This window comes from Giraffa tippelskirchi, chromosome 5 (assembly GCF_054371585.1).
Source record: "Giraffa tippelskirchi isolate mGirTip1 chromosome 5, T2T-mGirTip1v1.2.pri, whole genome shotgun sequence".
Taxonomy (NCBI): domain Eukaryota; kingdom Metazoa; phylum Chordata; class Mammalia; order Artiodactyla; family Giraffidae; genus Giraffa; species Giraffa tippelskirchi.
This window is the reverse complement of record NC_137279.1, coordinates 152703610-152728638: the sequence shown is the minus strand read 5'-3', so window position 1 is coordinate 152728638 and position 25029 is coordinate 152703610.

The window sequence follows — 25029 nt, the reverse complement described above, 5'->3', positions numbered from 1 at the left end:
ACCAAAGTCCATCTAGTCAAAGCTATGGTTTTTCCAGTAGTCATGTATGAATGTAAGAGTTAGAATATAAAGAAAGCTGAGCACTGAAGAATTGATGCTTTTTTTTTTTTTAAATAAATTTATTTATTTTAGTTGGGGGCTAATTACTTTACAATATTGTAATAGTTTTTGCCATACATTGACATGAATCAGCCATGGGTTTACATGTGTTCCCCTTCCTGGACCCCCCACCCACCTCCCTCCCCATCCCATCCCTCTGGGTCATCCCATTGCCCCGGCCCTGAGCCCTTGTCTCATGCATCGAACATGGAATGGTGTTCTGTTTCACATACGATAATATACATGTTTCAATGCTATTCTCCCAGAACGTCCCACCCTCACCTTCTCCTTTTGAACAATGGTGTTGGAGAAGACTCTTGAGAGTCCCTTGGATTGCAAGGAGATCCAAACGGTCAATCCTAATGCAAATCAGTTCTGAATATTCATTGGAAGGACTGATGCTGAAGCTAAAACTCCAGTACTTTGGCCACCTGATGCAAAGAACTGACTTATTTGAAAAGACCCTCATACTGGGAAAGATTGAAGGCAGGATAAGAAGGGACGCCAGAGGATGAGGTGGTTGGATGGCATCACCAACTTGATGGACTTGAGTGTGAGTAAGCTCTGGGAGTTGGTGATGGACAGGGAAGCCTGGCGTGCTGCAGTACTAGGGGTCGTAAAGAGTCAGACATTACTGAGCGACTGAACTGAATACAGTGTCAAAACAATCTTCAGTTCAGTTGCTCAGTCGTGTATGACTCTTTGCGACCCCATGAACCGCAGCATGCCAGGCCTCCCTGTCCATCACCAACTCTCGGAGTCCTCCCAAACCCATGTCCATCGAGTCAATGATGCCATCCAACCATCTCATCCTTTGTCGACCCCTTCTCCTCCTGCCCTCAATCTTTCCCAGCATCAGAGTCTTTTCCAATGAGTCAGCTCTTCGCATCAGGTGGCTAAAGTATTGGAGTTTCAGCTTCAACATCAGTCCTTCCAATGAATACCCAGGACTGATCTCCTTTAGGATGGACTGGTTGGATCTTCTTGCTGTCCAAGGGACTCTCAAGAGTCTTCTCCAACACCACAGTTCAAAAGCATCAATTCTTCGGTGCTCAGCTTTCTTTATAGTCCAACTGTCACATCTATACATGACTACTGGGAAAATCCATAGCCTTGACTAGACAGACCTTTGTTGGCAAAATAATGTCTCTGCTTTTTAATATGCTATCTAGCTTGGTCATAACTTTCCTTCCAAGGAGTAAGCGTCTTTTAATTTCATGGCTGCAATCATCATTTGCATTGATTTTGGAGCCCAGAAAAAGAAAGTCAGCCACTGTTTCCACTGTTTGCCCATCTATCTGCCGTGAAGTGATGGGACCAGATGCCATGATCTTAGTTTTCTGAATGTTGAGTTTTAAGCCAACTTTTTCACTCTCCTCTTTCACTTTCATCAAGAGGCTCTTTAGGTCTTCTTCACTTTCTGCCATGGACATCACCAGATGGTCGACACTGAAATCAGATTGATTATATTCTTTGCAGCCAAAGATGGAGAAGCTCTATACAGTCAGCAAGAACAAGAATGGGAGCTGACTGTGGCTCGGACCATGAACTCCTTATTGCCAAATTCAGACTGAAATTGAAGAAAGTGGAGAAAACCGCTAGACCATACAGGTATGACCTAAATCAAATCCCTTATGACTACACAGTGGAAGTGAGAAATAGATTTAAGGGACTAGCTCTGATAGACAGAGTGCCTGATGAACTATGGATGGAGGTTCATGACATTGTACAGAAGACAGGAATCAAGACCATCCCCAAGAAAAAGAAATACAAAAAAGCAAAATGGCTGTCTGAGGAGGCTTTACAAATAGCTGTGAAAAATGGGAAGCGAAAAGCAAAGGAGAAAATGAAAGATATACCCATTTGAATGCAGAGTTCCAAAGAATAGCAAGGAGAGATAAGAAAGACTTCCTCAGTGATCAGTGCGAAGAAATAGAGGAAAACAATAGAATGGGAAAGACTAGAGATCTCTTCAAGAAAATTAGAGATACCAAGGGAACATTTTATGCAAAGATGGGCTCAATAAAGGACAGAAATGGTATGGACCTAGCAGAAGCAGAAGATATTAAGAAGAGGTGGCAAGAATACACAGAAGAACCATACAAAAGAGATCTTCATGACCCAGATAATCAAAACAATCTTAATGTCTACCATTAATAGATGAATGGATAAAGATGTGAGATATATATATATATATATATATATATATACACGCAATGAAATACTACTCAGCTGTAAAATAAGGGAATTTTGCTATTTGCAGCAACACAGATGGACTTGAAGTTTATTATGCCAAGTGAAATAAGTCAGATAGAGAAAAGCAAATACTGTATTATATGGTTTATTTGTGGAATCTAAAAAAGATACAACAAACTAGTGAATATAACAACAACAAAAAAAAAAAACCAGACTCATAGATATGGAGAACAAGCTAGTGGTTACCAGTGGGAAGAGGGAAGTGAGGAGGGGCAATATAAGGGTAGGGGATTAAGAGGTACAAACTATTAGATATAAAATAAGCTACAAGGCTATACTGCACAACATGTGGAATACAGCTAATATTTTATTCAAGATAATTACTATAAATGGAATAGGACCATTAAAAAGCATGATTTACAATATTGTACACCAGTAATTTATACAATATTGTACAGCAACTACACTTCGGGGAGAAGGGAGGAGAGGGTGAGATGGATGGAGAGAGTAACATGCAAACTTACATTACCATACATAAAATAGATAGCCAATGGGAATTTGCTGTATGTCTCAGGGAACTCAAACAGGGGCTCTGTATCAACCTAGAGGGGTGGGGTGGGGAGGGAGGTTCAAGAGGGAGGGGATATATGTAAACCTATAGCTGATTCATGTTGATGTTTGACAGAAAACAACAAAATTCTGTAAAGCAATTATCCTTCAATTAAAAAATAAGAAAAAATTGTAAAAGAATTAAAAAAAATGTGTACAGGTTTGACAGTTCTGAGCCAAAGGAAAAGAGCCTGAAAACTGGCCATTAACATCTAGATGGTACAGAGAAATAGTGCTTCTAAACTCAGGGAGCATTTTCTGTTCAGTCTGAATATTTGGAGTATCTTGTGGACCACGGCAACATAAAAACTGATATAGGTGCTTCCAGAGAAGGTTTAAGTAGAATCTAAATCAACAAATATAGTAGAGTTAAGACAGCTAAGAAAATTGGAGATCTGAGATTTTGGAAATGAGTCTGTTAGGAGTATTAGCAGTTGTGGTAGGCAAAGTGAATGAGTTTTAGAAGCTGGCAACTTGAAGGGATTCTCAGTGTCTAGATGTGGTCTGCATATTTAATGTGAAATATATATGTTATACAGCATTTTCTCTTAAATATACAATTTAGTTGGGCAGTAAACCAGGTGGCTCAATGGTAAAGAACCCACCTGCCAATGTAGGAGACCTAGGTTTGATCCCTGAGTTGGAAAGATCCCCTGGAGAAGGAAATGACAACCCCTCCAGTATTCTTGCCTGGGAGATCCCATGGACAGAGGAGCCTAGCAGGCTATAGTCCATGGGGTTACAAAAGAGTCAGACACAACTTAGTAGCCAAACAACAGCAACATGCATTTTAGTATAATTTTGTATTGGCTATTTGTCCTGTATATTTGATATTTCCTATATTGGTAAGAAAAGAAACTAGGGAAATATACTAAGGAGAAATTGATATTATGCCATGAAGCTAATTGCCCTGAGGAATTAACCTAAAATTTGTCCAGATAAAGGTACTATGTACATGCTATCTCATCAAAGGGCCTGAGACTAGTTCAGGAATTAGGTGCAATTGACCCCAAAAGGAGCAAATGATAGTACTTTCCAACTATCCAATTCACCCAAGGGAGAAAAATGTGGCTAAATTTGTGTTTTCTTAGGCTATAAAGAACCCATGAAAGGAGGGACCCTTTTTGATCATCTCTGCATTCTCTATGCCTAGCACTACACCTAGAAGATAAAGCTGTTTCTCTGAACGCAAGCATACAGCTTCATCTGTCAGCACCTCATAAATTCCTTGTAGTTCTTCAAAGACTACACAGATGGTGGGGTATTTAAGAGATATAAATGTTAAGCGCCATAGGAATTCAGACTAGGAGAAATTTCTCCTGACTGGAGAGGTCCTGAAAGGCTTAGATAAGGTAGGACCTGGTGAGATTTACATTGGCAAAGGAAACAAGGGGGATTCCCTAATACTGTAGTGTCCAGAGGACAGCTGGGACTTTGGAGGGAACCAAGAGAGATGGAGCTAGAGATACAGAGCTTTGGAAGTAGTAGCCGTGCATTAGAATTGTAGTCTGCAAGGAATCCCTCATGGCTTAGATGCTAAAGAATCTGCCTGCAATGCAAGAGACCTGGGTTCGATCCCCAGATCAGGAAGATCCCCTGGAGAAGAAAATGGCTACCAATTCCAGTATTCTTGCCTGGAGAATTTCATGGACAGAGGAGCCTGGAGGGCTACAAACCATGGGGTTGCAAAGAGTCAGCCGTAGCTCAGTGACCAACACTTCACTTTAGTTTCTTCAAGGAATCGCTGAGACCACTTGCCTCTGAATAGAAATGAAAGTTTGATCAATGGAGAGGAAGAGAAGAAAGGCAGGAAAAAGGTACAAATCTCTGGTTAAATTCTCCCTCCGGGGATAAGAAGTCGACTGAGTCAAATTCAGCAAAAGGTGAATGGGATAAAGGCCTCATATTGGTCAGAAGGGTTTCTGGGTAAAGGAGGGAAAAAAGGAAGCAGGGTTTCCAGTGAGCAGTGAGGAAAAACTGATAGGGTTGATACAAATTGGTCATCTTACATGTGAAGCTAAAGTTAAAAAAAAAAAAAAGAAGTTTGTTAGAGGAAGCAACTGGATATAAAAAGAAATAAACAGATCTCCAGTAAGGCACTGCACATTTCCTAGTGCTGGCAGCTCTTCACTTTCCTCCCTGTTTCCCTAAGCAACCATTCACTGCTGGAGTCCTCAGTGTAATTTCCTTGTTGGGGCGGTGCCAAGTTACCAAGCTCTAACATCAGCCCCTCCCCCATCCTCGGCCACTGCCTCATTAGTGCTGTGAGAAAAATTAATTTATTGAAAAGCATTTTCTTTGTGGTTCCCAGTTACATTCTTCCAGGGCTAAAATGTCCATGCATTTCGGAGAAGCTGAGAAAGACTGTCTCCAAGTTTGACCAAGCATTTGTCTGAAACAAAAATGTGATCCTCCTTTATTCTTTCCCTTCCCCGCTTCTAGCCCCCACCCCACATCCAGCCTGGGATCTTTTCTGAAAAAGAGGAGGACAGGTTTTCTTGGAGAAGCAACCTGCTAGTTGGCAAAGCGTTCTTACTAAGTGTGAAGACCGATATTTTCATATTTCCCGGGATGCTCTGCCTCAGAGGCTTGAGAAAGCACATGTCCTGTGTCCTATGAACCCAGGGTCCTTATTTGCAGTGATCATTGCAGGGATCGCTGCATGAATGGAGGAGGAGTGACTTTTAAAGGACTTCCTAGGAGCCAGGGTAGGTGACAGAGGCCTCTGACAGCAAGGACAGAGCAGAAGCAAGAAGACATTCCTGGGTAACAAGGAGTTGTTAATCTCTAATGTGTAAGGTGACAAAAATACTCCCAGTGACGTGTGTTTGAATAGTTAGTGTGGGATAGGCACTGAATACTTTATGCATACTCACTCATCTAAAACATACAACCATATGAGTTGGGCCCTGTCATTAAGACAATTTTATGCAAAAGGGTGGGGGGAGGAAATAATGCAGATAAACCAGTTCATTTTTTTTTGTTTTATGGCCACAGCTATGTGGGATCTTAGTTCTCCAATGAGGGATAGAACTCATGCCTCCTGTGGTGGAAGCAGAATCCCAACCACTGGACCTCCAGGGAATTCCCAATGCAGTCCACTTTGACCACCATATATCCGTTCCCCTGGCTTCCCTGGTGGCTCAGATGGTAAAGAATCTGCCCACAGTGTGGGAGACTTGGATTTGATCCCTGGATTGGGAAGATCTCCTGGAGGAGGGCATGGCAACCCACTCCAGTATTCTTGCCTGGAGAATCCCCATGGACAGAGAAGCCTGGTGGGGTATAGTCCATGGGGTCACAAAGAGGTGGTCACGACTGAGCGACTAAGCACACTGGAGTTGCAGATGTTTTTCTTTTTCTTTACATATAGGCATTTGATAGCTATTTAGAATTTGCTCAATTTTTTCCTTTTGTAAACAGCATGGCATTACAAGTCATTCTTCAATGTAGAGACCGAAGTGGAATTGCTGGTGGGAGAGAATGTAAATTAAAAAAAAAATTGATTAGCTACTCCAAATTGTCCTCCAAAAAGGCTTTTTCAATTTATTTCCTCACCAACCGTGTGCAAGAATACACCTTTTGCTATTTCTCAGAAAGACCTGTTGTTATCTATCTTTTTACATTTTGTGCCAATCTCATGTGTGAGAAATGATGCCCTGTTATTATTTAATTTGTTTTCCCTTGATTACTAGTGAGGCTGTGCATCTTTTCTCATTGGCTATTTGTCTTTCTTCTACAAATTACCTCTTCATGTCTTCATTTGCTTTTATTTGGGGCTATTTGTCTTTGTTTTGTTGATTCATTAGACTTCTTTACATAGTCCACATTTCTATTTCTTATATATGCAATAGATATTTCTTCCCAACCTAAATTTTTAAATTTTTAGTCTATAGGCTCTTTTGTCATTTAAAAGTCTGATGTATTCAAATGTATTTGCTTTTCTTGCTTTTGCATTTTGTGCCTTTGTGTATTCTGCTGTATTTTATACATTTATGGTTTAGTTTCATGGCTGGCTGTTTAAAACATCTGAAACCTGTTAAACATACGTGGAAGTTTCTCTGTTTTTACTCTAGACAGAACATCTGAAGAGAATGCTAATTCTATAGCTGCAACCAAACCCAAGAGAGGTAAGCAGCAGCAGCCATCATCTCATCTGGGAATGAGCTGTCAAATTCTGGTACTTCGCAAGAGTATTTCCTAAGGCATAAACAGACATCCTCAAACAGCTTAGGGAATCAAGTTCTTCAAAATTGTTTTTTTCAAGGTGGACCATGAATGGAGTGTTTTCCAGAATACATGAGTACTCTGGGATATTAAAAGGATCTTCATAACTATCACACAAGGAGAGGCTTTCGTTGGTCACACCTGAGTGGGAGAAGCTTAGTTAGACAATGTTAAATGGGTTTCTTTGGGGACAGCTCAATTAATAAACATTTATTTTGATGAGAGGCTGCAAATTATCTTCAGATGGAAGTGCACTGTGTGTTGAAAAATCTAAGTGATTATTTAGTTCAGAGCCAATATTCTCAACCTCGGCTACATTTTCAAGTAGCCAAGGGAGCATTAAACAAACATGGGTGAATCTGAATCTTCTAGCCCCAGAGTCTGGATTTTACTGTTGCAGGGTGTAGTTTGGGCATGGGAATTTTTAAAAGCTCCCTTGGTGATTCTAATGTGCAGCCCAAATGGAGAACCACTGATTCATCCAATGGTTTCATTTAGTAGTGAGGGAAACAAACATTTGAAGGGTGGTGAAGTTTTACAAGCTAGTTTTGGGGAATAGCTGGGATCAGACACAGATGTTTGGAACCTTAGACCTGGCCTTTCCCTCTACCTATGCCGCATTAGGTGTGTAGGGTCCAACTTGGAGCATACATTATAGGTACTGCCTTTGGTTTAGAGCATATGCTTCCTTCTAGTGTCATTGCTTCGGAATGTCCTCAGATTCTTTATCTATAAAAGGGACATAGTAATACCTCTTCTTCCTCACCTCATACTTAGAGAATTGAATGAGTTAATACATATTGCCTCATTCCAAAGTGCTTTGAAAAAGTATATATTGTACAGATGAGAATGATACAAGTAGAGAAAGGTAGGTAGTAGTGCTTGACACAGTACCCAGTTCATTAAAGGGATTTGGCAAGAGCTATTGGTGAACAGTGATTGATAGTAGAGATAAAAAGCAGCTGCTTACAGAAGAGTTCCTTCACAAACACACCTGGGATCCCTCACGTCTCAGGCAAGTTGTCAACATTACCTCCCTCAGGGAACCCTTGATTAAAGTTACCATATTTCCAGCCCCAGGAGGTCAGAACATAAATTTCATATAATTAACATTCACATGCATATGCATGAACATTTGTATAATTTTGCATGCTGTGTTCAATAGTCTCTGATTTAATAAAGTAGTATACCCTGCGGTGGTCATGCTGGGGGTGTCTTTTTCCCTGGGCCGGCCCCTAATATACTGGATAATTGTCAGGGTCCAGAGAGACAGGACACATGGAGGAAGCTAAAGAGAAGTCACAGGCAAAGGAGGAGGCTTCCAGGTGCCGAAAGAGAGGCCTCACTCTTGCTACAACAAAGCAGTTGCTCTGTGGCTTGCCTAGAGAGTCATGAAACTGTCATGCTTCCCTGAAAAGACTTTGGAAACATTTAGGGTTCTTCAGGAATTTGGAAAGTCAACCTGTAAGAGGACGTGTGCCTGGGAGACCCACTCACTGCTTAGCCACAGAAGGAACTAGAGATGAAGGGGTCTGGTGGAGGCAGAAACATCACCACAGACTTCCCCTTCAGTTGGAGACCCTGAAACCACAGTTTGTGCTATTCATAGTTAATTCAAAATATTTACATGGTAGATGATGGGACACAATGGTGAACATACAGACCCCATCCCTGTACTTGTGGAGAATACACTGCATATGGATATGGACAAAATGCAATAATTTATAAGCTGTTAGTGATCACTGTTAATGGAGACAAATAGTAGTTGTGGCAATTTCTAATTCAGCACTTTTATTCTGAGGGCGCGTGCACACATGAGGACACATACAACCCAGGTAGCCCTCCACACCAAACGTTCTCTATGCTGTCTTGCCCCTCTGCATTTGTTCACATAAATCCTGTCATCTGTGGTGCCCTTCCTGTTGACACTGCATGACTTAGTCACTCTCATGACCCAGCTTAAATACCTAATTCTTTGAAGCACTTTTGATTTTTCCAGCTGGATACAAACTTTTCCTACTTTGAACTCTCTGTCGCCATAGTTGGACTTGACTGTGGTTCTTTCTTTTTGAATTAGTGGGAGTTGCAAAGCAATCAGTCTTTCCTACTGGACTGTGAAAACAGTACCTTAAGGCCAGAGAACATATTATTTATCTTTGTGTATCTCCCAGTGTAACCTGTCTTACACTCTGATGTAAACAAGCCTTGTTAATAGTCTGCAAAGAGGGACTATTTATCAGTCCTGCCAGTCTGCACACCCAATACTGATGTGAGGCTCCGGAAGAGTTGAATGTAGCAGGGTTGGGGGCTCCTGAGAGGTTCTAAGATAAAGACTGGTGACTGCAGTCACAAACGGGAGGTGACGTCAACAGAGCAAATGAGGTCACTCCCCCACAGGGTGGCTGTGAGGATCGGTAAGAAGTGAAGCAGACTGAGGACTAAACCTTGAGCAAACAACATTGAAAGAGAGAAAAGAAAAAGAGGAGCCTCTGAGAGAGAATAACTAGGATGCAGAGGAAGAATTAAGATAGAGTGGAGTCACTGGAGCTGGAAGAAATGGTGAACAGTGTCAAAATTCAGAGAACTCAAGGAAGATAAAGTTTAAAAAGTGTCCATTCGATTTAAAAACAAAGATGACCTTTGCCAAAAAAAATTCTATGAAGGGGTAGCTAAGGCGACCAATGGTTCCCATTGCTTGGGACTGGGGTGCGGGGGTTCCCCAGACATGGAACACGCAGTGTTAAAGCCAGGAGAGTTCTAGGCAAACCAGAATGAGTCAGTCACTATCGGTAAGGCAAAAGAAAAAAAAATCAGACTCTAGGGCTGACGAATGACTGGGAATTCAGTAGTAGCCACAGGAAGGGGATTCGTTTGTTTTAATGGTGTGTCAAAGGGCAGAAAGAGATTAAGGCTGAATATATAAAATAAGACAGAGATAGATGAATACCTTATGATCTAACTTACATAAAACAAAAAACACATGAGACCTTACCCCTGTTAGAATAGCTGTTATCAAAAGCAAGAGATTACGTGATGGAGAGGTTATGGAGAAAATGGAACCTGCATGCCTTGTGGGTGGACATAAATTGGTACAGCCACTATGGAAAACAGTATAGAGGTTCCTCAAAATATTAGAAATAGAACTACAATATGATCCAGCAATCTCGCTTTGGGGTATAGTGTCTTAAAGAGATATTTTCACTCCAATGTTCACTGCAACATTATTCACAACAGCCAAGATATGAAAACAAATTAAGTGTTCATTAAGGAGTGAATGAATAAAGAAGATGTGGTATACACACACACACAGACACAGACACACACACACAGAGGAATATTATTCAACCCTAAGAAAGCAGGAAATTCTGCCACTTGAGACAACATGGATGGACCTTGAGGGCATTATGTTAAGTGAAACGTCAAAGAAAGACGAATACTATATGGTCTCACTTGTATGTGGTATCTAAAACACTGGCCTCATAGAAACAGAGAATAAATGGTGATCTCCAGGGCCTCAAGTGTGGAGTAAATGGGAATGTGTTGGTCAAAGAGTATAAACTTTCACCTGTAAGATGAACAGCTTCTGGAGATCTAAAGTACAGCATGGTTACTATAGTTAACAAGACTAGATTATATACTTGAAAGTGAAAGTTGCTCAGTCATGTCTGCCTCTTTGCGACCCCATGGACTATACACTTCATGGAATTCTCTAGGCCAGAATACTGGAGTGGGTAGTCTTTCCCTTCTCCAGGGGATCTTCCCATTCCAGGGATTGAGCCCATGTCTCTCACATTGCAGGCGGATTCTTTACCATCTGAGCCACCAGGGAAGCTCATATACTTGAAAGTTGTTATAAAAGTAGAGCTTTAATGGCCTCATCATAAGCAAAAATCTGTAATTTTGAGAGGTGAAGGATGTGTTAACTAATCTTATGTAGTAAACATTTCTCAATACATACATGTATCAAATCTTAACATTGTACACTTTAAACTTACAAAAGTTTATGTGTTAATTATATTACAACAAAACTGAAAAAAGAAAACACACAGGCAAAAAAAATATAAAAAAATTAAAAAACAAAAAATTTCAAACTCCTAAAAGACATCAGATTTATGGTTACCAGAGGTGGGGCTAGGGGAGGGGGGAATTGAAGGAAGACCGTCAATAGGTACCAAGGAAGTACCAGGTATGTAATGTACAGCATGGTGACTGCTGCTGCTAAGTCGCTTCAGTTATGTCCGACTCTTTGCGACCCTATAGACAGCAGCCCACTGCTGTAGGGTAAATATGAAAACTGTTAAAAGAGTAGATTCTAGGAGTTCTCATCACGCAAATTTTTTTTTCATTTTCTTTTTTTGTATCTATATGAGAGGGTAGATGTTAATTAAACTTACTGTGGTAATCATTTCACAATACATGTAAGTCAAATCATTGTGCTACATATTTTAAACTTATAACATGTTGTATGTTGATTGTATCTCAATAAAACTGGGGGGGAAATATCTAGGCTGGAGAATAGATAGATGCTTTCAGAGCCAGGAGGGAGCAAAAGCCTAGGTGAGCCTGAGGTCAGGGGAAGAAGGATCCTTAAAGAGAGAAATCTGAGGGCTGAAGGTTAAGGGTAGGGTCCTGGATAAAACAACATTTAAAGGATAGGAGAAAGGAAAAACATTCCACCTGGTTAGTCCTTTCATTCCTCAAATAATAGAACTGACTAAGCAATGGAACAATAGCAAAATTACATATTTGTCCAGTGATATACCTATGCAATATACCTTGCATCTGGCAAGATGGCAGAGTAGGAAGATGGATGCTTATCTTCTCCTGCAAGAACTCCATAATTACAACTCACTGCTGAACAACCATCTACAGGACAAAGTTGGATCCCACCAAAAAGTGATATCCCATGTCCAAGGGCAAAGGAGAAGCTGCAGCAAGATGGTAGGAGGGGTGAAATCACGTTTAGAATCAAATCCTGTACCCGCCAGAGATGCTTGGAGGGCTCAAACAAAATGTTGTGCATACCGGGAGACACCACAGAGACTGAGCCAGACCTGCCTTTGAGTGTCTGAGTGTCTTGTGTGGAGGTACAGGTCAGCAGTGGCCCACCGCAGGGACAGGGGCTCTAGGTGCAGCAGACCTGGGTATAGCATAAGTCCTCTTGGAGGAGGTCACCATTAACCCCACCATAGAGCTGCCAGAACTTACCCAGGACTGGGGAAACAGACTCTTGGAGGGCACAAACAGAACCTTGTGCACGCCAGGACCCAGGAGAAAGGAGCAGTGACCCCACAAGAGACTGACTCAGACTTGCCTGTGAGTGTCCAGGAGTTTCTGGTGGAGGTATAGGTTGGTGGTGGCCTGTTGTAGGGTTGGGGGCACTGAGTGATCACCATTATCTTCATTACCTCCACCAAAGTTTGGCCTCAGGTCAAACACAGGGAGGGAACACAGCCCCACCCATCAACAGAAAATTGGATTAAAGATTCATGAAGCATGGCTCTGCTCATCAGAACAGGGCCCAGTTTCCCCCTCAGTCAGTCTCTGCCATCAGGAAGCTGCCATAAGCCTCCTATCCTTATCCATCAGAGGGTAGACAAATTGAAAACTACAATCATGGAAAAATAATCAAACTGATCACATGGACCACAACTTTGTCTGACTTAGTGAAACTATGAGCCATGCTGTGTAGGGCCACTCAAGATGGACAGGTCATGGTAGAGAGGTCTGACAGAACGTGATCCTCTGGAGAAGGGAATGGCAACCATTTCACTATTCTTGCCTTGAGAACTCCATGAAAAGGCAAAAAGATAGGACCTGAAAGATGAATTCCGCAGGTCAGTAGGTGCTCAATATGCTATTGGAGATCAGTGGAGAAATAACTCTAGAAAGAAAGAAGAGACAGAGCCAAAGCAAAAACAAAACCTAGTTGTGGATGTGACTGGTGATGGAAGTGAAGTCTGAAGCTGTAAAGAACAATACTGCACAGGAACCTGGAATGTTAGGTCCATGAATCAAAGTAAACTGGAAGCTGTCAGACAAGAGATGGCAAGATTGAACATTGACATTTCAGGAATCAGTGAACAAAAATGGACTGGAATGGATGAATTTAACTTGGATGACCAATATATATACTACCGTGGGCAAGAATCCCTTAGAAGAAATGGAGTAGCCCTTGTAGTCAACAATAGTCCAAAATGTAGTACTTGGATGCAATCTCAAAAATGACAGAATGATCTCTGTTCATTTCCAAGGCAAACTTTTCAAAATCACAGTAATCCAAGTCTATGCCCCAACCTGTATGCTGAAGAAGCTGAAGTTGAGTGGTTCTATGCAGACTTATAAGACCTTATAGAACTAACAACCAAAAAAGATGTCTTTTTCATTATAGAGGACTAGAATAGAAAAGTAGGAAGTCAAGAGATAACCGGAGTAACAGGCAAATTTGGCCTTGGAGTACAAAATGAAGCAAAACAATGGCTAACAGAGTTTTGCCAAGAGAATGCACTGGTCATAGCAAACAACCTCTTCCTACAACACAAAAGAAGACTCTACACATGGACATCAACACATGGTCAATACTGAAACCAGATTGATTATACTCTTTGCAGCCATAGATGGAGAAGCTCTATACAGTCGGCAAAAACAAGACCAGGAGGTGACTGTGGCTCAGATCATGAATTCCTTATTGCCAAATTCAGACTTAAATCGAAGAAAGTAGGGAAAACCACTAGACCATTCAGGTATGATAGAAATCAAATTCCTTACGATTATACACTGGAAGTGACAAATAGATTTAAGGGATTAGATCTGATAGACAGAATGTCTGAAGAACTATGGATGGAGATTCATGACATTGTACAGGAGGCAGTGATCAAGACCATCCCCAAGAAAAAGAAATACAAAAAGGCAAAATGGTTGTCTGAGGAGGTCTTACAAATAGCTGAGAAAAGAAGAGAAGTGAAAGGAGAAAAGGAAAGACATACCCATTTGAATGCAGAGTTCCAAAGAATAGCAAGGAGAGATAAGAAAGCCTTCTTCAGTGATCAGTGCAAAGAAAGAGAGGAAAATAATAGAATGGGAAAGATTAGAGATCTCTTCAAGAAAATTAGAGATACCAAGGGAACATTTCATACAAAGATGGGCACAATAAAGGACAGAAATGGTATGGATCTAACAGAAGCAGAAGACATTAAGAAGAGGTGGCAAGAATACACAGAAGAACTGTACAAAAAAGATCTTCATGACCCAGATAACCACGATGGTGTGATCACTCATCTTGAGCCAGACATCATGGAATGTGAAATCAAGTGGGCCTTAGGAAGCATCACTATGAAAAAAGCTAATGGAGGTGATAGAATTCCAGTTGAGTTATCTTAAATCCTAAAAGATAGTGCTGTGTAAATGCTGTACTTAATATGCCAGCAAATTTGGAAAACTCAGCAGTGGCCACAGGACTGGAAAAGTCAGTTTTCATTCCAATCCCAAAGAAAGGCAATGTCAAAGAAGGTTCAAACTACCACACAACTACACTCATCTCACACACTAGCAAAGTAATGCTCAAAATTCTCCAAGCCAGGCTTCAACAATACATGAACCATGAACTTTCAGATGTTCAAGCTGGATTTAGAAAAGGCAGAGAAACCAAATATCAAATTGCCAACATCCATTGGATCATCGAAAAAGCAAGAGAGTTCCAGAAAAACATCTACTTCTGCTTTATTGACTACGCCAAAGGCTTTGACTGTGTGGATCACAACAAACTATGGAAAATTCTTAAAGAGATGGGAATACCAGACGACCTGATCTGCCTCCTGAGAAATCTGTATGCAGGTGATGAAGCAACAGTTAGAACTAGACATGGAACAACAGACTGGTTCCAAATAGGAAAAGGAGTACGTCAAGGCTGTATATTGTCATCCTGCTTATTTAACTTATATGCAGAGTACATCATGAGAAATGCTGGAATGGATGAAGCACAAGCTGGAATCAAGATTACCGGGAGAAATATCAATAACCTCAGATATGCAGATGACACCATCCTTATGGCAGAAAGCAAAGAAGAACTAAAGAGGCTCTTAATGAAAGTGAAAGAGGAGAGTGAAAAAGTTGGCTTAAAGCTCAACATTCAGAAAACTAAGATCATGGCATCCAGTCCCATCACTTCATGGCAAATAGATGGGAAACAATGGAAACAGTGACAGGCTTTATATTTTGGGGCTCCAAAATCACTGTAGATAGTGACTGCAGCCATGAAATTAAGAAAAACATTTGCTCCTTGGAGGAAAAGCTATGACCAACCTAGACAGAATATTAAAAAGCAGAGACATTAACTTTGCCAACCAAAGTCCATCTAGTCAAAGCTATGGTTTTTCCAGTAGTTACGTATGGATGTGAGAGTTGGACTATAAAGAAAGCTGAGCGCTGAAGAATTGATTCTTTTGAACTGTGGTTTGGAGAAGACTCTTGAGAGTCCCTTGGAGACTCTCAAGGAGATCCAACCAGTCCATCCTAAAGGAAATCAGTCCTGAATATTCATTGGAAGGACTGATGTTGAAGCTGAAACTCCAATACTTTGGCCACCTGATGCAAAAAACTGACTCGTTTGAAAAGACCCTGATGTTGGGGAGGATTGAAGGTGGGAGGAGAAGGGGTGACAGAGGATGAGATGGTTGGATGGCATCACCGACTTGATGGACATGAGTTTGAGTAAGCTCTGGGAGTTGGTGATTGACAGGGAAGCCTGGCATACTGCAGTCCATGAGGTCACAAAGAGTTGGACATGACTGAGCAACTGAACTGATACCTATGCAGTTACAGACGTGGTTCTGTGGGGCCACATGTAAGTATATGTGCACCAGGCATGTGTCATCCACACTTTATATATGAGCACAGTCAGAGCATGTGTAGAGAAAAGCACAGTGGAGGTGGCTTGTATACGTGCTGTTTATAGTGGGATGCAGTGTTTCCTGAGAATGAAGTGAAGTGAAGTCGGTCAGTCATGTCTGATTCTTTGCGACCTCATGGACTGGATAGTCCATGGAATTCTCCAGGGCAGAATACTGGAGTGGGTAGCCTATCCCTTCTCCAGGGCATCTTCCCAACCCAGGGATCGAACCTGGGTCCCTGCATTGCAGGCGGATTCTTTACCAGCTGAGTCACCTGGGAAGCCCATTTGGTCTCCCCTTAAATGCTTCATGATTCTGCTGAGGACCTCTAAAAATATCCGAGTGTCAGCACCTTCCTGGGAACAGGAAGTGTGACCGTAGTGTCAGTGACTCATCTCTGCCTCCTTAGGAGTGGAGGGTAGCTTGGGAAGAGAGCCTGGCCCAGTGGGTGTCACCCTGAGTACCAGGGACCACGTAAGAGGCTGGCTTGTGCACTAGCTTTCTCCAGCCAAGGGCAGGCCCTGCTTTTCCTTTCACTCTGGGACGTTTATATTCATCCTAATTAGCATTCTTTGTATTAACTAGCCTTGTATTAATTCACGTGCTTTGGTTGCAATTTATAGAAATTTCCAACAGGCTTAAACCATAGGGAAAGTTAGGGTGGCACTAGGGTTGGTCAATTCAGTAATTTAACAGTCTAGGTTTCTATTTGTCCATCCTGGCCTTGCTGCCCTTGTGTTTTCCAAGATAGCTTGCTACATGACAAGGCTTAATGAAGGAAGAATTACTATTTTTGTTCATATATCTCCACTTCTCTCCCTTTTTATTTTTATAGGCTTTTTTTTTTTAAGAGCAATTTTAGGTTCACAGCAAAGTTGAGTGGAAAGTAGAAAGTTCCCATATACCTCCTCCCCTCACACAGGCACAGCCTCCCTCACTATCAGCGTCCCACTCCACAGGGGTACTTTAGTACAGCTGATGAACCTGCAGGCACACATCATGATCATCCAGAGTCCACAGACTACATTGGAGTTCACTTTTGGTGTTGTACACTTTGTAGCTTTGGACAAATGAATACTGACATGTACCCATTACTGTAGTATCACACAAAGTAGTCTGACTGACCTCAAAATTCTCCGTGCTCCACTTAGTCATCCGTGACTCCCCTCTTATCTCTGATAACAACTTCTTACTATCTCCATAATCTTGCCTTTTCCAGAAGGTCATGATTGGGATCTCATACAGTATGCAAACTTTTCAGATATGTATCTCTTTTCAAGAGCAAGAAAAACATGACTGGATACCTTCTGTAGACTTTGGCTCATATCTCACTGGGCAGAACAATGTCATATGGCTGCTTGTAACAAACACGGGGGGTTAGTCAAACAAATCATGCAATCAGAGTTCTGGCAAAGATGAAATGGTGGATTCGCCTCACCCATGACTCAGAAGTAATATCTGTGAAGACCGCCCTTATATGTTCTTCCTTTACTTGAAAAAAAAAAAGCAAAACCTGAAATAAACTCTGAATACTGGAAGACTAGTATTAATAAAAAGTGTAAGTAGAAAGCACACCAATAGGGCTTTAGGTACTGCTGTACCAATGTGTGTTTATAATTTTTATCTTTGTTCCATTTTTTAAACATCATTTTTGTCTGTTTTGTTTTCTTTGCTTTTTCTTTGCTTTTTCTTCAGTTGACATTCTGCCTTGGGTTTGTGTTTTTGTTAGTTTTGCTTTTAATTGTTTGATTTCATTTTGGGGTTCTTTTGTTTACCTGGTTGTTCTTTTGTTTTTTGTTTTCTTTGGTTCTGTTTTTGTTTCTTGTGTGTGTGTGTTATTTTGTTTCACCATTTGTATGGGTTTTTTTTTCTTGTTTTTTAATCTCCTTTATAATTATTTTGTAAACTGTCTTTATTTAAGTCTCTGCTGAAGTGTTACCTGCTCAGAAAAGCCTACTCTACTTTAAAACCTTACTATTTATGACTTTCTTTGAACCCTTATTCTCCTTCATTTTTATTTAAATACTTCTTTCCATATGATACATTATATATTTTTATTTGTTTACTGTCTATCTACCCTATGGTCTGAGGGGAGGGGCTGTGTTTTGTTCACTGCTGATTCCCTAGAACCTCAAGCAGTGTCTGACATACGTTAGGTTGGTGTAAAAGTAATTGAGGCTTTTGCATTGTTGAAATTGGATGCTGTTTGATATTGGAATACATTCTGAATAAATGTGGTTATACTATACATAATTGTAATGTGCATTTCTCACTTTATGTTTTTTTGCTAGTGACTTATTATTTGCTATTTATTTTATATTTATTTTAAACTATAGAAATGCTGTTAGACAAAAAGCAAACTCAAGCAATTTTCTTATTCGAGTTCAAAATGGGTCGTAAAGCAGCAAAGACAACTCTCAATATGAACAATGTATTTGGCCCAGGAACTGCTAATGAACATACAGTGCAGTGAGGGTTCAAGAGGTTTTGCAAAGGAGATGACAGTCTTAAAGATGAGGAGCGCAGTGGCTGGCCATTGGAAGCTGACAATGACCAAATGAGAGGATCATTGAAGCTGATCTTATAACTACATGAGAAATTGCCAAAGAACTCAAGGTTGACCATTCTACAGTCATTTGCCGTTTGAAGCAAATTGGAAAGGTAAAAATGCTTGATGAGGGAGTATCTCTTGAGCTAACTGAACATCAAAAATTCCTCATCTTGAAGTGTGGTCTTCTCTCATTCTATGCAACAACAATGAACCATTTCTCAATCGGACTGTAATGTGCTATGAAAAGTGGATTTTCTATGACAACTGGCAATGATCAGTTCAGTGGTTGGACCAATAAGAAGCTCCAAAGCACTTCCTAAAACCAAACTTGTACTGAAAAAAGATCGTGGTCATTGTTTGGTGGTCTGCTGCTCATCTGATCTACTACAGCTTTCTGAATACTGGTGAAACCATTACATCTGAGAAGTATCCTCAGCAAATTGATGAAATTCACTGAAAACTGCAATGCCTGGAGCCAGTACTGGTCAACAGAAAGGGTCCAGTTCTCCACAACAATGCCTGACCACATGGCATGCAACCAATACTTCAAAAGTTGAATGAATTGGGCTACAAAGTTTTGCCTCATCCGCCATATTCACCTGACTTCTCACTAACCAACTACTACTTCTTCAAGCATCTCAACAACTTTTTGCAGTGAAAAATGCTTCCATAATCAGCAGGATGCACAAAATGCCTTCCAAGAGTTTGCCAAATCCTGAAGCACAGATTTTTATGCTACAGGAGTAAACAAACTTATTTTTCATTAGCAAAAATATGTTGATTATAATTTTGATTAATAAAGATGTGTTAGAGCCTAGTTATAATGATCTAAAATTCACAATCTGAAACTGCAATTACTTTTGTACCAGCCTGATAAGATATACTCAATAAATACATGTTGAGAGGAATAAGGAGTCAGGACTGACTTAAGATAATTAGGATTTTCCTTCTGAGTCATGCAAGGAATAAAATGTAACCTCTATATGCCAGGAGAATGGGAGAATAACTGTTGAGTGCAAAATTATCTTTGTGAGTCAGGATGAGATAGTTGCCTATGTTTGGAGATTTCTGGCTCTAAATACCCTGTGACCCTCCATCTTAAAGGGGTTTAAAATAACTCTTGGCACCAGGGGGAACCATGTCCTTCATGCTCCAATCCATGCAAACTTCCCTTCAAAGTATCTGGCCCACAGGGTTGACATTTAATGATTTTTTTTGTCTTATCTAATTTGAAGTCTTTTCCAATTTGTCATAAAGTTGGCAAGAAAGAGGCAAGGCCATGATTCAGACATACCATATCAATGAGTAGGTTCTGGCAAAAGCAACAAATAGATTTTCCTGCCTAGGTTTCCTATGCTAAAGCACCCATTCAAATGAGAAATTATGTTGAGTTCTTAGTATTACTATCAGCAGAGAAAACAATTATTATTCCTTATACTGAATTACCACCAGATACTTTTCAAAATGATCCTGTTCTCTCATTTGCTGATTGTAACAATTGGCAAAGTAATAAGGTCATCAGGGCAGAAATTTTTTTCCCATTTAAAGTTGAAGAGACTGAAACACATCTTCCCTCCCTCCAAAGTGACTTGTCTACACTGTTAATAAGTGACAGAGCTTGATTTAAGCCCAGGTTTCTGACACCATGTCCATTCTTTCCATAATACCCATATCGACAATTTCTTCTACCCTGGCCCATACTAAACAATGAAATTACTTATTTTGAATTTGGATTGAATGTGGCAAACATTTAGTAAACATCTGAAAACAAGTCTATACCTCAACCATAAAGAAGGAGGGTCTCTCCAGTGCTTGAACTATTGATATTTATCCCTAAATAAGTCACTCAAGTTGATTTTTCCTTAAGCATTCACTGTCTTCCAGGAACAGTAAATGCTGGCTCTGTGAACACAAAAATAGTAGAAGAAAGTTGACGTAGGATGATTTCTGACTTCTTTTCCCACGTTTGGGCTGCCATAATGCTTCATCTTAACCTTATTCTATCTGCTTAAACCTTTTAGGTGTTGGTGGAAGAATACTGTATGGGATGAATACCAGGTCTGCCTCCCCTAGGAATGCTCCTGTTTAAAGCCATTCTGTTGCCTTAGAGATACTCACTGCCTTCTAGCATTTCTGAGCCCCCTCCTGGGATGTCCTTAGCTTGTTTAATGTCTTGGATCCTGACTGTTGGCACAATGTACACTAATTGAGAAAAGATGGTCCCATAACTCTCCCCTACATACTACTGTAATTTAGAGTGTTGATGTGGGGAGGAATTATGAGGTGTAATCAGATTGGAAGGGAAAGGATACAGGGCAAGCTGCTTTTGCCTGGAACTTGACATCACACTGAAAAAAATACCAATTGTCACTGCAAAGCGTAAAGGGCTAGTAGAGATTTGGGAGGAAGATAAAGATTGTCTCAAACTACCTGTAGCTCTCTAAGTAAAGCCCTATGCCTCCTAAATGAAACTGAGATGCCAGAAATGCAGCAAAAGAAATGAAATACTTAGGGAGATAGGAATCCTGGAGTGACTCTGTTATGCATGCCTCATTCATTTCCCCCACAATGGCCATCAAGAGGTCTTAGAAGATATTTCTTTCCTCAGGACATTAAGATGGCATTTCTGTGTCTGGAAGTATGGCAAACTAGATGCTTGGCTGACCCTCCTACCAAGTGTAATTGACAAGTCTGAAAAAAAAGTTTTCAAAAAGTAAGTGAATAGAGAATACTTAGAGCCCAAGACCAAAGAGAATAAAAAGGAGCAAACCATTGGTACATGCAAAATCAATTAATCTCAGCACCATTATGCTCAGTGAAAGAAGCCAGGTCAAAAAGAGTTCATACAGCATGACTTCATTTCTATAAAAGTCTAGGAACTTCAAATGAATCTCTGGTGATAGACAGTAAGCCTATAGTGACGGTGACAGTGCAGTGATAGAGGGCAGCTGCCTGGGGATGAGGGTGGATGGAGAGATGTGCTACAAAAGGGCAGGACGAAAGCTTTGGGGCGATGGAGATGTCCATTATTCTTTCTCAAAGTTCCTTTCATCTCTCTTTATTTTTATTAATTAATTTTTATTGGAGTATAGTCGCTTTACAATGTTGTATTCATTTCTACTACATATCAAAATGAATCAGTCACACATATACATATATCCCCTCCCTTTTGGACTTCCTTCCCATTCAGGTCACCATGGTGCATTAAGTAGAGTTCTCTGTGCTATAGAGTAAGTTGTCATCAGTTGTCTATTTTATCTTGATTATAGGGATGGCTTCGTGAGTGTAAACTGCCAAAATTGATCAAATATGTGCAGTTTACTGTACTTCAGATATGCAGCAATAAGGCTGTAAAAAAACAAAAAACTAATTAACAAAAAACCAAAATGATACCCGGAACTCAAACTGCAACTTGAGCTGTGAAGTGATCTTTACCCTGGGGACATAACACTCAACTAGTGATCTTGATTTTCCCTTTCACAATTTTACAGAGTAATAGAAAATGGAGAAAAAGCCCAAACTGATGAGGAGAGTAGGAGAGCCCTATACAAAAGTGTGAAAGTGAAAGTGTTAGTAGCTCAGTTGTGCTTGACTCTTTGCAATCCCGTGCTACTTTTTGTAGCCTGTCAGGCTCCTCTGTCCATGGAATTCTCCAGGCAAGAATACTGGAGTGGGTAGCCATTCCCTTCTCCAGGGATCTTTCCCACCCAGGGATCAAACCCATGTCTGCCGCATCGCAGGCAGATTCTTTACTGTCTGAGCCACCAGGTGAACCCCCCTGTACAAAGCTGAACCTCAAAGTCCTACACTTTTATGTAAGCATAACCAGAAAATGAAATAGCCTCTCACCCTCTGCCCACTCAGGGGATGATGGTTTTAATGTCTTTCTATAGTTTTGGGGCTTCCCAGTTGGCTCAGTGGTAAAGGATCCATCTGCAATGCAGGAGATGCGGGTTTGACCCCTGGGTTGGAAGATCCCCTGAAGAAGGAAACGGCAATCCACTACAATATTCTTGCCTGGAAAATCCCATAGACAGAGGGGCCTGGTGGACTACAGTCCATGGGGTGGCAAGAGTGGGACATGACCGAGTGACTAAACAACAAAAATAGTTATTTTATCTTGATAGCAAACACCAGCTTTCTGGCTCAGGGATCAGACCAATATTTACTTACAGCCAGTAACAGTGCTGTCTTTCCAGACTCCATTTCCCTCTTGGGGTGATGTGATAAGGGCAGGTGTTCACCCTGCATGGACTGAGGGGTCTGTCACACAAGAGGGGAGCCCTGAAATCTTGACTCACCAAGCTTATATAGGAACTGCCTCTCAGAGGCCAGCTTCCCCTCTGCAGAAAAAGAGAGCAACATGTGCTCTCTGATGTAATCGGACCTTCTCTGGGAAGAAAGGGGAAAGCCCCTAGGTGTTTGCAACCCTTTGAGATGTAGATAAATAGCTCTAAATATACCATCTTAAACTAGTACTAGCCATTCACTCATTCTTTGCCAGAAATTTTTGCTCACATATAAACACGAAAATAGTCATCTGTTCCCTGAGAGGGGACAGATGGGAAAACTGCCTATTTTGACTTTAGATGCTTATTAGAAGGGGGGAAACACCCGCTTGAACATTCATAAGCACAATATGGTCTCTTTTAGACTGAATTCCCAGGTGACACTAGTGGTGAAGAGCCTGTCTGCTAATGCAGGAGACTTGATGCTGACTTGATCCCTGGGTTGGGAAGATCCCCTGGAGGAGGAAATGGCAGCCCACTCCAGTATTCTTGCCTGGAGAATCCCATGGACAGAGGAGCATGGCAGGCTACATACAGCCCATAGGGTTTCTAAGAGTTGGACACAACTGAAGCAATTTAGCAGGCATGCACCCATCACTTGGATAGTAGTAGTTGTAGTTTAGTCACTCAGTCGTGTCCGACTCTGGCGACGTCATCATCAGGCTCCTCTGTCCATGGGATGTCCCAGGTAAGATACTGGAGTGGACTACCATTTCCAACTCCAGGAAATCCTCCTGACCCATCCCAGGTCTCCTGCATTGCAGGCAGATTCTTTACCGACTGAGCCACCAGGGAAGTCCCAACTGGATAGTAGTAGTAAATGAAATTTGATAGTTAATAGATGATTTTACATTGATTAGTTACAGCTCAAGATAAAATGGACTTTCCTTGTGGTGCAGTGGATAAGAATCCTTCTGCCAATGCAGGGGACATGGGTCCCTGGTTCAGGGAGGATCCCACATGCTGCAGAGCAACTAAGCTTGCACACCACAACTACTGGGCCTATGCTCTAGCACCCATAAGTCACAACTACTGAAGCCCGCACACTCTAGGGCCTGTACTCCGCAACAAGGGAAGCTACTCAATGAAAAGCCCACACATGGCAATGAAGAGGGGCCCTCACTCACTGCACCTAGAGAAAGCCCATGCACACAGCAATGAAGACCCAGTGCAACCAAAATAAATAAAATTTATAAAGGAACTGAAAAATAGATCTAAAGAAATCAACCAGTATGCAGCAAGGAAAAACAGAATGATGAAAAATATGAAAAAGAAGGGAGTAGGTACAGAAAGCGGAGTGAAATAAATTATTAGGCGTCTAATTAGAGTCCCAAACAGAGAAAAGAGAAACAGTTTGGGTGAGAGGCAAGTTTTGAAGAATAATGGCTCCAGAATTGATGAAAAACTCTAATCCTCTAACTTCAAAAGGCCAATGGATTCTATGTAGATTATGTTAAAAGATATACAGTCCTAGGTATATCATAGTGTATATTAAAAGCAACAAGTCAGAAAGATATACTATCTTCAAAAAAACACAAAACACCTGAAGTATTAAATAAATACTAGACCAAGGAGTCAAATGACTTTTGAAAATTGAGATATATTTCACACACCATAAAATTCACTCTTTTAAAGTGTACAGTTCAGTGACTTTAAGTATCATCACAGTTGTACAATCATTAGCAGTATCTAGTTTCAGAACATTTTCATCACCCTGCAAAGAAATCTTATACCCATTAGATGTTAACTCTCCTTTCCTTTCCTTCAGCCCTGGCAGCCAACAACCTAATTTCCGTCTCTATAGATATATTTATTTTTTCGACATTTCATATAAATAGAATCATAAGATATTTGGCCTTGTGTGTCTGGCTTCTTTCACTTAACATCATGTTTTCAGGGTTCATCTGTGTTGTAGCATGTATCAGCACTGCGTTTTTTGATGTGTGTTTGTGTAGCTGAATAATATTCCACTGAATGGATACACCATATTTTGTTTATCCATGTATTGGTTGATGAACATTTGGGTTGTTTCTACCTTTTGGCTGGCATAAATAATTCTGCTATGAACACTCATGTACAAGTTTTTGTGTGAACATATTTTGGGGTGTGTATATATATATATACACATATACACACACACACACACACACACACACACACACCACTTTTC